Source organism: Mya arenaria, chromosome 6, assembly GCF_026914265.1.
Source record: "Mya arenaria isolate MELC-2E11 chromosome 6, ASM2691426v1".
Taxonomy (NCBI): domain Eukaryota; kingdom Metazoa; phylum Mollusca; class Bivalvia; order Myida; family Myidae; genus Mya; species Mya arenaria.
The window spans coordinates 17,258,621-17,271,870 of NC_069127.1; positions in this window are offsets into that span (position 1 = coordinate 17,258,621).

Below are 13,250 nucleotides of genomic sequence, written 5' to 3' on the forward strand. Positions count from 1 at the left end.
CAGTGCTTGGAAAAGCGGTGTACTCAGTACTGGTTTACCCCAGGAAAGTTGTATCCCGTGTATCGGTGCTTTACACCGAGCACCTTTAAGAACCAAGAGGTATCTTCGCAAAGAGCTAGGGTATCGCACCCGGATCTCTTGTATCTCACTCTGTTTCTTCAAGTCTTCCAATGCCTGGATTTGACTGCGAACTGCTGTCACTTCTATCTCATGTCACTTAAGGCATTTAAACAATTTAAGCCGTGATGGCTGCGTCACGGCGGGGTCAAGCTATAATGCAGCCAATGGGTGCGAATGGGTGCGGGCTGACCTTGATAAAGTCAAATAAACAAAACAAACCTATTGTCACTTTGATAAATGTCAACAACCACTTTGGGTTAAGGTAAATATAAACTTTACCTACTGAATCAACTTTTGGTGGCCAATAACTGTTCACTTAATTGTCCCTTTAAAGTAAATGAATTTGTATATTGTCAGCCATGTTTGTATAAAAATGTCTCGTTGAATTAACATCAACTTGTAATGATAAACTCTGAGCGATTGCTTGAAAAATCCGTTTTGCTGGCCCATACACAATATGGTTATTAACATCAGTTCACAATACAAAAGCTAGACTTAAGTGTCAACTTATGCTAATTGAATGTTAATCTACTGGATGAAGGAACTCCTATAACTCGCTATACATACGTAAATAAACAGTTTGTGGATTCATGAGAACTTAGGCATGACAGGAGTTGTTCGGGAAATACTACCGTAACGGTATGTACAATTGTTTACTTAAAACAATCTAATATTGCTTCGATATCTGTCATATCAGATATATTTCAGTTGCAATTCTTTTCAATTTGACATAATAGAAATACAATAATTCCAATTAAAAGTAGCCAACAGTCACCAATACTCGCATATAATGTATATGTTCTTTACCGTTTTGACCCATGTCAAGGGGACACACTCACAGGTTTTAAGTCGTCAACGAGTTTGTTAAACTTTGTTTTAAAATGACGCTCTTATTCAAAATTAAGACAAACACATTTATAACAAACATAAATTTTGACTGATAAACTTAAACTTCTTACTAAATAATGCATTTACGAAAAATATTAATCACTGATAACAAGATTTAAACCGTGTATTTAATAGCTGAAACGCAAAAATATTAAATGATTGGTGAATGCTAAAAGATTTACTGTAAAATACTATAGTTTCATAAGGTAGACATACTGTGTTTTATGCACATTTCTTTCAAATTAAACTCGGTTTACTTCATAAGAACCATTGTTTTCGACATTTATTCATCCTCTTTGGAAAAAAACCCAAACAATAATTATTAATTATTGTAGTAAATCTTATTTGGGAGTAAGAGTGCATCTTTAAACTTTTTTTTTTTTAGTATTTAGTTAATTTACTTATTTTTATCAACACACACCAAACAGCAACTGACAGATACTCAAGAAAATCAAAACCTTTAATTCATCTCAAAGAACGTTTTTCGTCAAAAAGAGCATTTTCTGCCACATTAAGATATAAATATTAACTCCAGATGATAAAAATGTCATGGAATCAATTTGTTCACGTCCATGTGTATGCTAATGAACGAGTCCCAGGTGTATGATGATGAAAAAGCCCCTAGTGTATGACGATGAAAGAGCCCCACGTGTATGATGATGAAAGAGCCCCACGTGTATGATGATTAACGAGCCCCACGTGTATGATAATGAACGAGCCCCACGTGTATGATGATGAACGAGTCCCATGTGTATGATGATTAACGAGCCCCACGTGTATGATGATGAAAGAGCCCCACGTGTATGATGATTAACGAGCCCCACGTGTATGATGATTAACGAGCCCCACGTGTATGATGATTAACAAGTCCCACGTGTATGATGATGAAAGAGCCCCACGTGTATGATGATGAAAGAGCCCACGTGTATGATGATTAACGAGCCCCACGTGTATGATAATGAACGAGCCCCACGTGTATGATGATGAAAGAGCCCCACGTGTATGATGATTAAAGAGCCCCACGTGTATGATAATGAACGAGCCCCACGTGTATGATGATGAACGAGCCCCACGTGTATGATGATTAACGAGCCCCACGTGTATGATAATGAACGAGCCCCAGTGTATGATAATGAACGAGCCCCACGTGTATGATAATGAACGAGCCCCACGTGTATGATGATTAACGAGCCCCACGTGTATGATAATGAACGAGCCCCACGTGTATGATGATGAACGAGTCCCACGTGTATGATGATGAAAGAGCCCCACGTGAATGATGATGAACGAGCCCCACGTGTATGATGATGAACTAGTCCCACGTGTATGATAATGAAAGAGCCCCACGTGAATGATGATGAACGAGTCCCACGTGTATGATGATGAAAGAGCCCCACGTGTATGATGATGAACGAGCCCCACGTGTATGATGATGAACGAGCCCCACGTGTATGATGATGAACGAGTCTCGCATGTATGGTGATGAACGAGTCTCGCGTGTATGATGATGAACGAGTCTCGCGTGTTATGATGATGAACGAGTCCCACGTGTATGATGATGAACAAGTCCCACGTGTATGATGATGAACGAGTGCCACGTGTATGATGATGAACGAGCCCCACGTGTATAATGATGAACGTGTCCCGCATGTATGATGATGAACGAGTCCCACGTGTATGACGATGAACGAGTCTCGCGTGTATGATGATGAACGAATCTCGCATGTATGATGATGAACGAGTCTCGCGTGTATGATGATGAACGAATCTCGCATGTATGATGATGAACGAGTCTCGCGTGTATGATGATGAACGAGTGTCGCGTGTATGATGATGAACGAGTTTCGCATGTATGATGATGAAGGAGTCTCGCGTGTTATGATGATGAACGAGTCCCCCGTGTATGAAGATGAATGAGTCTCGCATGTATGTTGATGAACGAGTCTCGCGTGTATGATGATGAACGAGTCTCGCGTGTTATGATGATGAACGAGTCCAGTATGTTATGATGATAAAGGAGTCTCGCGTGTTATGATGATGAACGAGTCTCGCATGTATGATGATGAACGAATCTCGCATGTATGGTGATGAACGAGTCTCTCGTGTTATGATGATGAACGAGTCCCGCATGTATGATGATGATCGAGTCTCGCGTGTTATGATGATGGACGAGTCTCGCGTGTTATGATGATGGACGAGTCTCGCATGTATGATGATGTACGAGTCACGCATGTATGATGATCAAGGAGCCCCCGTTTATGATGATGAACGAGTCTCGCGTGTTATGATAATGAACGAGTCCCGCATGTATTGTGATGAACGAGTCCCACGTGTATTACGATGAACGAGTCTCGCGTGTATGATGATAAACGAATCTCGCATGTATGACGATGAACGAGTCTCGCATGTATGATGATAAAGGAGTCTCGCGTGTTATGATGATGAACGAGTCCCCCGTGTATGACGATGAACAATCTCGCACGTGTAATGATGAACGAGTCCCCCGTGTATTACGATGAACAATCTCGCGTGTATGATGATGAACGAGTTTCGCGTGTATGATGATGAACGAGTCTCCCGTGTATGATGATGAACGAGTCTCGCATGTATGATGATAAAGGAGTCTCGCATGTATGATGATAAAGGAGTCTCGCGTGTTATGATGATGAACGAGTCCCACGTGAATGAAGATGAACGAGTCTCGCATGTATGATGATGAACGAGCCTCGTGTGTATGATGATGAACGAGTCCCGCGTGTTATAATGATAAAGGAGTCTCGCGTGTTATGATGATGAACGAGTCCCCCGTGTTATGATGATGAATGAGTCTCGCGTGTATGATGATCAAGGAGTCCCCCGTGTATGATGATAAAGGAGTCCCACGTGTATGATGATGAACGAATCTCGCGTGTTATGATGATGTACGAGTCTCGCATGTATGATGATCAAGGAGCGCCCGTATATGATGATGAACGAGTCTCGCGTGTTATGATAATGAACGAGTCCCGCATGTATTGTGATGAACGAGTCCCACGTGTATTACGATGAACGAGTCTCGCGTGTATGATGATTAACGAATCCCGCATGTATGATGATGAACGAGTCTCGCATGTATGATGATAAAGGAGTCTCGCGTGTTATGATGATGAACGAGTCCCCCGTGTATGACGATGAACAATCTCGCACGTGTAATGATGAACGAGTCCCCCGTGTATTACGATGAACAATCTCGCGTGTATGATGATGAACGATTTTCGCGTGTATGATGATGAACGAGTCTCCCGTGTATGATGATGAACGAGTCTCGAATGTATGATGATAAAGGAGTCTCGCATGTATGATGATAAAGGAGTCTCGCGTGTTATGATGATGAACGAGTCCCACGTGAATGAAGATGAACGAGTTTCGCATGTATGATGATGAACGAGCCTCGTGTGTATGATGATGAACGAGTCCCGCGTGTTATAATGATAAAGGAGTCTCGCGTGTTATGATGATGAACGAGTCCCCCGTGTTATGATGATGAATGAGTCTCGCGTGTATGATGATGAACGAGTCTCGCGTGTATGATGATGAATGAGTCTCGCATGTATGATGATGAACGAGTCTCGCATGTATGATCATAATAAAGGAGCCTTCGTGTTATGATGATGAACGAACGAGCCCCACATGTATGATGATGAACGAGCCCCACGTGTATGATGATGAACGAGTCCCACGTGTATGATTATGAACGAGCCCCACGTGTATGATGATGAAAGAGCCCCACGTGAATGATGATGAACGAGTCCCACGTGTATGATGATAAAGGAGTCCCCCGTGTATGATGATAAAGGAGTCCCACGTGTATGATGATGAACGAGTCTCGCGTGTATGATGATGAATGAGTCTCGCATGTATGATGATGAACGAGTCTCGCATGTATGATCATAATAAAGGAGCCTTCGTGTTATGATGATGAACGAACGAGCCCCACATGTATGATGATGAACGAGCCCCACGTGTATGATGATGAACGAGTCCCACGTGTATGATTATGAACGAGTCCCACGTGTATGATTATGAACGAGCCCCACGTGAATGATGATGAACGAGTCCCACGTGTATGATGATCAAGGAGTCCCCCGTGTATGATGATGAACGAGTCTCGCGTGTTATGATGATGAACGAGTCCCGAATGTATGAAGATGAACGAGTCCCACGTGTATGACGATGAACGAGTCTCGCGTGTATGATGATGAACGAATCTCGCATGTATGATGATGAACGAGTATCGCATGTATGATGATAAAGAAGTCTCGCGTGTTATGATGATGGACGATTCCCCCGGGTGTGATGATGAACGAGTCTCGCGTGTATGATGATGAACGAGTCTCGCATGTATGATGATGAACGAGTCTCCTGTGTATGATGATGAACGAGTCTCCTGTGTATGATGATGAACGAGTCTCGCGTGTATGATGATGAACGAATCTCGCATGTATGATGATGAACGAGTCTCCCGTGTATGATGATGAACGAGTCTCGCGTCTTATGATAATGAACGAGTCCCGCATGTATTGTGATGAACGAGTCCCACGTGTAATACGGTGAACGAGTCTCGCGTGTATGATGATGAACGAGTCTCACATGTATGATGATGAACGAGTCTCGCATGTATGATGATGAACGAGTCTCGCGTGTATGATGATGGACGAGTCTCGCGTGTTATGATGATGAACGAGTCCCGTATGTTATGATGATAAAGGAGTCTCGCGTGTTATGATGATGAACGCGTCCCCCGTGTATGATGATGAACGAGTCTCGCATGTATGATGATGAACGAGTCTCTCGTGTTATGATGATGAACGAGTCCCGCATGTATGATGATGAACGAGTCTCGCGTGTTATGATGATGAACGAGTCCCGCATGTATGATGATGAACGAGTCTCGCGTGTTATGATGATGGACGAGTCTCGCATGTATGATGATGAACGAGTCTCGCATGTATGATGATCAAGGAGCCTCCGTATATGATAATGAACGAGTCTCGCGTGTTATGATAATGAACGAGTCTCCTGTGTATGACGATGAACGAGTCTCGCGTGTATGATGATAAACGAATCTCGCATGTATGATGATGAACGAGTCTCGCATGTAATGATGATGAACAAGTCTCGCGTGTATGATGATGAACGAGTCTCGCGTGTTATGATGATGAACGAGTCCCACGTGAATGAAGATGAACGAGTCTCGCATGTATGATGATGAACGAGTCTCGCATGTATGATGATGAACGAGTCTCGTGTATGATGATGAACGAGTCGCGCGTGTTTGATGATGAACGAGTCCCGCGTGTATGATGATGAACGAGTCTCGCGTGTATGATGATGAACGAGACCTACGTGTATGATGAAGATGAACGAATCTCGCGTGTATGATGATGAACGAGTCCCTCGTGTTTGATGGTGAACGAGTCCCATGTGTATGATGATGAACGAGACCTACGTGTATGATGATGATGAACGAGCCCCACGTGTATGATGATGCACGAGTCTCGCGTGTATGATGATGAACGAGACCTACGTGTATGATGATGATGAACGAGTCCCACGTGTATGATGATGAACGAGTCTCGCGTGTATGATGATGAACGAGACCTACGTGTATGATGATGATGAACGAGTCCCACGTGCATGATGATGAACGAGTCTCGCGTGTATGGTGATGACCGAGACCTACGTGTATGATGATGATGAACGAGTCCCACGTGTAAGATGATGAACGAGTCCCGCGTGTATGATGATGAACGAGTCCCACGTGTATGATTGTTTAATTTATAAAACTGTTGTATTATTGTCCGGCATGTGTGCCAATAACTGACATGATGTTGAAGTTATGTAGACTTAATTTCAAATCAAATGAGCTTGGATAAAGTTCTCGCTCCTGGACTTGTCCTTGTAGTTTCTGTTGACTTATTTAAAATATACATGTGACGTAGAGTTGAGACTTGGCAGCATGACTGTGAATTAGTCATGTGTTCTATACAGCATACTGAAGGATATTTCCTGCGTTGTTAACGAACGTGATCTAAAAGACAGTTCATTCATAAACAGACTGTCCTAGTTATAAGCATACTTATAATTTCATATTTATCGCTATGAAAGGAAGCGCATTGGGAAAGAGAACGGAACATAACGGAACTTACTTTACCAATCGTCAACTTTACAAGTTTTTTGGTGACATTGCTAAAATCTACAAATATATTCGTAGTACATATGTACAATTATACAATATAGAGTCAATAAAGACATATCGCATTTAACATGTAAGAGACTAGCTGAAATGGTTCCATTGAAAATTATCAAATAATAGTACAATATCACATATATCATTTTTACTATTTCCCCATTCAATCACAAAGCACGTAACCATCGTCTTTAAAAGAAGTACGTATGTTCAACCACATCACAAAACTCGTTACAATCGCTTTATAACTAGTATTCGTTTCCAGATATTCCCATTCCATAACCGACAACGAATACATGACCACACCATTTTAACCCCCAACATGTTCCCATTCCATAAAAAAACACGTAACACATAATTCGAGCCAAATCCATGTCCCCAGTCCATCCAAGAGTACATTTACTTACAATTCCAGTTCAGACCGAATTCTTTTCCATCGCAAAACACGTTACCATCGCCTTCCAATGCAGTATATGTTCCCATTCCACCACAGAGCTCATTGTCAGACCATTCTAATCCAGTACATGTATCCATTCCATAAATGCAAACGTAACCATCGCCATCCCATACTATGCATGTTTTAATTCAATCAAATAACTTGTTACCATCGTTTTTCAACCAGTGGATGTTCAAAATCCCAAAACATAACATGTTAGCACATCATACCAACTCAATGTCCATTGCATTTCAAAACACGTGCCATAACGTTTAACCCAGAACGTGTTCCCATTGCATCAAAGAACAAGTTCCCTTACCCTTAATCGAGAACCAGTTCATATTCCATATCAGAACATGTTATAACACCATTCAAACCCATAACATGTTCCAATTCCATTACCTAACACCACCTTTCAATGCAGTACATTTTCCCATGCTATCACATAACAAATCATCCCATTCCCTTCCAACCCAGAACACGCTACCATTCTATTCTTATCAGAACATGTTACTATTCAAATCCAGTCCTGCACATGTTTCAAGCCCATTCCAAAACAAAACACGTTCCTAATACATTTATTTCGCAAGCATTTTCTCATTCCATCCTAGAATATGTTCCAATTCCATCACAACACACGTTACCATCGCATTCCAATCGAATACAGGGGCCTAGTTGAAATCTGACTTAAAACAAGCCTAGAACATGTTCTAATTCCATTACAGAACACACACAGTACCACACCATTTCAACACAGAACACGCTCACATTCCATCACAGAACACGCTATCATCGCATTCCTACCCGTTTTACGTTACAATTCCAAAAACGCAACACGTTTCCATCCAAACAAGCAACATATTCGCACCATTTTCTGATTTAGAAGACGTCCCCATCAAATCTCAACCCAAATTAGTTTCCATCCTGTCTGAACTTACTTCGATCACATTCCCGCGCAAATTACCCCGCCATTCCCACCACAACACTTTAAACACATGTGCGTACTGTACTCTGAGAATTCCCTTAGCTTTCTTCCACAGAGACCCCTTTTTGAGTTATTTTCCAAACACATTATCAATATCATGACAGTCTCATGACATTTAGAAATGACCTTATTAATTCGTTAATTACCATTGAGGTGAATAACTGATTATTGTGACCCGATCCAGTCTCGATTTTAACTGATATTTCAAGTTCTTCTGTTGAATCATACGGAAAAATAACGTGGCACATTTTTTTGTAAACAACTAGATCTGGTCACGTCGTCGTTTAACATACCTCCTCATGAGGTGATGGGCATTCTTAATGAAGACGAACAAGCACATTTTTTTAGTACATGTGTATGTTTGTTGGTGTTATATTGAATCCATTAGCTGTTTCAAATCAGACATAGATGATGTAAATTGCCGGTCATTATACCCTTTTTCACCAAGAAGCTTTATATGTGAGCGTTGCTCGCATTTTCACTGAAATGTGAATGCAAAGTTAACACATGGTTTGAATACAAAACTTAAATCAGCTTATGTTGTCAGACAATACTTTCGCATTCAGAAACCTTGGTGGGAGCCGTAAGACTGCCGGTAATAAAAAATCCATCGGTTTAACTTATTCATGAAAAGTATTTCTGATATCTAAATTTTTTTTGTTCATTGTTGTCATGGACATTGTTTGTGTGCGTCATCTAAATGCAAAGAACAAGATTGAGTACAAGAATTACGCGCAAGCTGTCGGATTGTTTTATTTGTTTTCTTGTATATCGCCGTGTTATCTCTGTGTCTGGTTATTTTTGGAAACAGGATGCAGCATAATGTAAAAAGTTCCGAACATAAATGTTAAAAAGCAGTATTTTCATTACTCGAATTCAGACTTCAGAATTAAACGACACAATTACATTTAAATCCGTAAAACAGCAAATTGTGGTCAATGTATGAAAATGCACATAATTACAGTGGAAGTCAGTGCCCTTAGAAGTCTTTTACGTTTCATATCGTTCAGCTCTGGAGACCAAACGTCGATCATTCCTGAAACAACACGCAACCAGGCAATTAAGTTGCACCTTAAAATGGTTTGAGGAAATCAATCAGTGACAGTTTTCATTTTGATAACAATTGTTCAATACGAGTATAGCACCCCCGCTTGGCTTTCTCTGCATTCACTGTAAAGTTATTTTTAGTTTTCGGGCTCTCTTCAACACGGCACAGTTCATGTCTTGGAATCAGGTAACAATAAAGCTTCGTATATAGAATCTGTACAGTTACATTCCCTGAGGAATAGTAACAGTGATACATATATTGTTTCACTCCAAGAATTCTTTTGCGGCTATGTTTATTAAACAGTAACATTTCTGATAGAATCTAGAATGCTCGAAATTCTAAAATATTTTACATTTCCACAGGAACTCTGCGTAAAGCAAATTTTGCTGAATGTTGCAAACCTTACATATTGATTCAGTCTAATTTTATAGATCTCCATTTTAAATGAGCTCTAAATCTAAAAAGGCGTTTTGCTAGAAGTGTCTCAGATGGAAAGGTAATGCAATACAAAAAACAGGAGCAGCGTTATAGCCAATCAGTAACGAAGACCCTGTTAAGAGGCCTATATGACACTAAATGAGGAATAGCAACGCATACAACTATACAGACATATTAACAAGAAAGCATAAACATTACTAATAAAATCGTACATTGTATCAATGCTGCCAACATTCGAACACACAGATAAATCTTCAATCTTGTTCTAATAACCACACATATTATCTTGTTCTCATGCTCATAATGCACCGGAAGAAGCATACGAGTTTAACAGTTGCATTGACGGTGTTTGTGGAATTTGTCTAGCTCAACATTGACGGTGTTTGTGGTGTTTGTGGAGTTTGTCAAAGTCCACATTGGCAGTGATTGCGGAGTTTGTCTAGAGTTTGTCTAGCTCAACATTGACGATGTTTGTAGAGTTTGTCTAGCTCAACATTGGCAGTGATTGCGGAGTTTGTCTAGCTCGCCATTGGCGATGTGTGTGGAGTTTGTCTAGCTCAACATTGGCGATGTTTGTAGAGTTTGTCAAGCTCAACATTGGCAGTGATTGCGGAGTTTGTCTAGCTCGCCATTGGCGATGTTTGTGGAGTTTGTCTAGCTCAACATTGACGATGTTTGTAGAGTTTGTCAAGCTCAACATTGGCAGTGATTGCGGAGTTTGTCTAGCTCGCCATTGGCGATGTTTGTTGAGTTTGTCTAGCTCAACATTGGCGGCGCCTGTGGAGTTTGTCTAGCGCAACATTAGCGGCGCCTGTGGAGTTTGTCTAGCGCAACATTGGCGGCGCCTGTGGAGTTTGTCTAACTCTACATTGGCGGCGCCTGTGGAGTTTGTCTAGCGTAACATTAGCGGCGCCTGTGGAGTTTGTCTAGCGCAACAGTAGCGGCGCCTGTGGGAGTGTCTAGCGCAACATTGGCGGCGCCTGTTGGGTTTGTCTAGCTCAACATTGGCGGCGCCTGTTGGGTTTGTCTAGCTCAACATTGGCGGCGCCTGTGGAGTTTGTCTAGCGCAACATTGGCGGCGCCTGTGGAGTTTGTCTAGCTCAACATTGGCGGCGCCTGTGGAGTTTGTCTAGCGCAACATTGGCGGCGCCTGTGGAGTTTGTCTAGCGCAACATTGGCGGCACCTGTGGAGTTTGTCTAGCTCAACATTGGCGGCGCCTGTGGAGTTTGTCTAGCGCAACATTGGCGGCGTCTGTGGAGTTTGTCTAGCGCAACATTGGCGGCGCCTGTGGAGTTTGTCTAGCGCAACATTGGCGGCGCCTGTGGAGTTTGTCTAGCGCAACATTGGTGGCGCCTGTGGAGTTTGTCTAGCGCAACTTTGACGTTGCTTGCAGAATTATTAGTACATACGGAAATATGCGAGTTCACATGGATTCGAATATTATATAATCCAAAAACTGATTTTGATAAAACCAACTTGCGTGCTGTTCATCTCAACTGATGATCAACTGCTCAACAATATAAATAATTTTGAAGAAATAACATTACATTAGCACTTAAAACGTATTCTGGGCCCACAATGCCCCACTGGGAAAATAGCAGTCTAGGTGTCAGGATAAACCTATTGTCACTTTAATAAGTGTCAACAGCCACTTCGGGTTAAGATAAACAATGCTTCCTTTTACAAGTTCTACCTACCGATTCAACTTTCTGTCGCCAATACATGTTCACTTATTTGTCCCTTTGAAGCAAATGAAGTTGTGTATTGTCAGCTATGTTTGTATAAAATTGTCCCGTTGAATTAAAATCAACTTGTTATAATAAACTTTGAACAATATTTTGAAAAATCCGTTTTGCTTGTCCATACACAAAATGGTAATTAATTTCAGTTCACAATATCAAAGCTGGATTTTAGTGTCAAATTATGCTAGTTAAATGATAATATTCTGAGGTTTTAAAAAACTAAAGGTTGCTATACGATATGCTAAAAAAGTGTTTGCGGAATACTCAGAACATTCACGAGAACTTTAGCATGGTTGATGTATACTGTGGTACGTACAAATTCATACTTATAAAGAATTTTAATAATTCTTCGAAATCTATCATTTAGAAAGTATTTCAGTTTTCTTTTTATCAAAAGTTACCCATAATCGCATGTATATGTTAATTACCTTTTTGCCCGGTATTAAAGGGACCCATTCTTAGATTCTATGTTGGCAACGATTTTGTATAGATTTATTGAAAGTGAGTCATTGTATGCTTACAAACAAACACTCAACATCAGGCAGCTGATTTAAACAGAGCTTTCAAAATCTGAGCCTCATATAATATAATTTTCAACAAACGCCTTATGTAAAAAAACAGCATTTTTGTGACATTTAGAAACACTTATGAACAATGAAGATTAAATTTGAGTGTACCAAGAGTTAACGAAATCAATTGTTTGATGTCTGACCCTATAAAGACCCTGTATAAATTTCATTTTTAAATGATAGAATATTAGTGAAAAATCATGCTACTGGGTCCATATTCACTTAACGTATTGAGTCTGAGTTCTAGGCTTAGACTCATAAAACATGAATATCCAAATCATTTATATCACTCCCATTGTCAAAGTGTTGGGCTGGACTATGAAATTGCAAGTGTTAGATTCCATGCTACTGTGCTTGACCCTGTAGTTGCCAGTGTAAGATTCCATGCTTCTGGGCTGGTCCCAGTAGTTGCCGGTGTTAGATTCCACGCTACAGGGCTTGACTCTGTATTGGCCAGTGTTAAATTTCATGCTACTGGGCTTGACCCTGTAGTTGCCAGTGTAAGATTCCATGCTACTTGGTTTGACCCTGTAGTTGCCAGTGTAAGATTCCATGCTAGTGTGCCTGACCCTGTAGTTGCCAGTGTAAGATTCCATGCTAGTGTGCCTGACCCTGTAGTTGCCAGTGTAAGATTACATGCTACTGGGCTTGACCCTGTAGTTGCCAGTGTAAAATTCAATGCTTCTGGGCTTGACCCTGAAGTTGCCAGTGTTGGATTCTTTGCTACTGGGCTTGACCCTGTAGCTGCCAGTGTAAGATTCTATACTACTGGGCTTGACCCTGTAGTTACCAGT